The following is a 3,653-nucleotide window of genomic DNA, read 5'->3' as shown; positions in this document are numbered from 1 at the left end:
GGAAACTTCAGATTTTCAGGAAGCAAAATTTGATAACTCAAATGTTTCACCACATGAATAAATCAAGCAATCTGATATTAAAAATTTTTATATTGCCAATATTTTTCTATTTTTTGTGGAAAAAAAGTCAAGAAACCCCAAGAGATAATAGCTGGTACTCAAGCATTTCTACATCTTTTAGATTGTAAATTTTAGGAAAGCAGGTACTTATTCGAATTTTACATTCCTGCCACCCCCGCAACCCCAACCAGGCCCTAGTACAGTACATTACATAATGTGTGTTAGAATATTCTGAACATATTCATCTCTTTACCAGACATCCAACTCAGGTATGATCATGGTTCATCTTAAAAAGAAATGACTTCCACAAATAGCAATTTGTTATGAATGGTACGGACCATATGTTGGACAATGTAAAAGACCTCCAGAAGTTAATTGAGCTCTATTAATAGTTTGTGCATTATTACCACATTTGTCCAAAGTTCCTGTGGATGAGTTTTATTTTCACTCAGTCCCACTTTGGGTAGAATATAACTGTTTTCTTATAATTCATGAATTTTGAGTAAATGTCTTTCCATGAATAATGATGAATTGTTAAACTTTAGCAAACTTTAGCAAACACTTACACCCACTCAATTCTACAGCCATTTTATTAACTCCAAGACCCATTCAAGCAACTGAGTAGGCATTCTGCAATACAGAGTTGAACATTCAAAACCAAGGGCACATGGACAATTCATCTAATTTTGATAATTTGAAGGCACAATCACATAATTATAGGTAGAGACAGTTCCATGAAAAGGCCATTATGAATCTTTAATACAGAAGGGAATGAACACTGATTGAATACCTATGCACTTATAACTTAGTATCATTCAAGGCTCACAATAACCCTACAAAGTTGGGAGGAAACTGAAGACCACGGAGGTTAAGTAATTTATCCAAGACCACCCAGCTTGTAAATGGCAGAGCTGGGATTTGAAATCAGGCCTGTGTGACTTCAAAGACTGTATTATTTTCTCTATACCACTTTGCCTTTATGGTTAATGGAAATGTTCTAAATAATCACTTGGAACTTTTGGATACTGGCGACTCCATTTCATTAGTACACAAGGACCGCTGAAAGCTGTGGTTTTATAGGAGAGTCATAGCATACCAGGTCGTATTATGCCAAACAAAATCAGGATTGACTCTAGCAAATAGTAGGGAGCCCACAAAGCTGTTGTAGAGTGAGTTTCAGAAGGACATTTCTAACATACGAGTGCCAAATGTTTTAAGGTTCACTGAAGCGTAACTGCAAGCAATGTGTCCTATGATGGGCAGCCTCAGCTGTTGCCAGTCTGACAGTTTAAGCCAAGGCACTACAAAGTGTGTCTGAAGATCAGTGTCATAAATGGCAACAAATTCTCTGAAAAGTGCTATAAAGATGGCAATCACAGGGCAGAATTCACCTGTGCCCAATACAGAATGAACCACTGTTTGCACAATGGCCTTTCTATACACACATGCAAAACCCTAGTTACTCAAACATCACTAATTTGTTTTAGGTGACAGGACAATCTGCTTTATTATGTATTTAACATTTTGCTACTTCGCTAAATCAACACTAAGCTGCTTTTGTGTTTCTGGTGGCACCGGAAATCTGAAGGTATGAAAATGAATGTCATGGTCCACAAGAGGTTTGAAATATTAGGGAGGTAGGGGAAAGACTGGCACACTAATATAAACCAGTGTGAGGACACTGCTCTAGAGCTTGTATTTTTCTTGTTTTCCACACATGGACACACACACATATTCAAAATGAACAAGGCTAAGAATGTGTTCCAAGGTAGAAATTCTACTGGATGTGAACTATCCTAAAGAAAAATTTAGTTTATCAATGGACTACACATTAGGATAGTTGGTAAATCTAAGACACATTAGCATATAAATGTTAGATTACATAACATTTCTTCACATATATATTTTCTTTATAATTCTATATAGATATCATATTTTCTTCACTGATAAGGCAAAGGTAAATCTCATACTAGCAAATTGAGCACACATTCAAATCAGTGAAGGAGGCAGGAGGGGAATCAATGGGAGAAACGTATACTCTGTATGTAGGAGTTTTTTTTGTATTTAATTTAGTATTTCAGTATAATAAATTAAATATCAAATCAAATACAATAGTAATCACTTTCATTAGACATTTATATTTACCCTATGTATCCAGATGTTTGGACCTGAGGCAAAACCAATTCTCTCTCAAACATCTGGAGGCAAAACCAAATTCTCTCTCATGAATAAATATACTTCCTATAATCTTTCTTTCCTTCTGCTCTATCAGGTGCTCAAGTTTCCGGGATTCCGTTTGCTAGAGATAGACCCATGGGGATATGCTGCCCCTGCGGCGTGCCCTTTAACTGGCAGGTAGACTTCCACCATCACCTTTTTGGGCAGTTTCTGTACTAACAACATATAGAAATAGTCTTCTACACTACAATACTAATACATTGCAGGAGGCAGAATATATCCTTCAAAATATGGAACTGTTTTTTGTCTTTGTGTCTAATCCCAGAGTAGCATACAACATGAGCACAAAGCTTAACATTAATTATGAATTTTTATTGACCAAATTAAGGTCTCCCTCTGAACCATACTGCTCAGCAGTTTTAAATTCCAAGCCATACCTTATGATCAATTGCTTAGGCCTTAAATATTAAATAAAATAATGTGCTATTTTAATATGTCTGAGGGAAATAAATACTTATGGCACGAGACCACTGTTATTCATATTAAAAAGTCCTCTGGCTCCAGTTAGTTAACAAGCAACAAATATTACTAACCACTTCTACTGATGATTGCCTTAGCAAAAGCAGAATTAGAGGCGTGACATCTACTTTATTTTAGATTAAAAATTTTTTGATTATTGACAAAGACAACTTTTGATTGATTCTAGACTTAAAATATATGATGCTCTGTAAACATACATATTATAGAAATGGTAAGTAATAAAGTAACAGGCTAAGAGTTTCTTAAGGGCTAATCTTTGATAACTGCGATAGATACCATTTTTAGGTTGAAATGTGGGAAAAGGCCGACAACTTGTCCTGTTGGTAAATCTAAGAAAATAGTTCTTCAAAAATCAGCCAATCCATAAGGGATTACAGAATACTAAACTTGTATTCAATAACACTAAGAGACCAAGTAAAACATTTTAATCCCTGTTAAATACTATATTTCAATTTCTAAAGTGTAAGAGTGATTTAAATTGTTCATTTTAAAAAGGTAAAGGCTAAAATTCTTTCTAAATTTTTAATTATTAACTTTCCCACTTATCAATGCATATAATAAAGATTGAACTTTTAAAGGTCAAATTGGTACACCTATTGTTCAATGGCTTTTTCATTCTCAATGTAGTCTTTATGAGATAGTTCAAAATAACTGCAGCACTCAAAAGTTATCACAGTAATCAACTGGTATTTCTCCAGTGCATATATTACATACCCATTTCAGTAATTTCACAATTGTTTTCATTTTTTGATTATTTTCAGCTTATTATTTCTTATGTATTGTAGCTTCTGGGAGGAAAGTTACATAAAGCATCTGGAAGTAACTGGAAGGTATATTCAAATAAATAAATAGAGAGTTTCTTTTCTTTTTTTTTG

Source organism: Theropithecus gelada, chromosome 7b (assembly GCF_003255815.1).
Source record: "Theropithecus gelada isolate Dixy chromosome 7b, Tgel_1.0, whole genome shotgun sequence".
NCBI classification, from domain to species: Eukaryota; Metazoa; Chordata; class Mammalia; order Primates; family Cercopithecidae; genus Theropithecus; species Theropithecus gelada.
Note: the sequence above shows the minus strand (reverse complement) of the source record.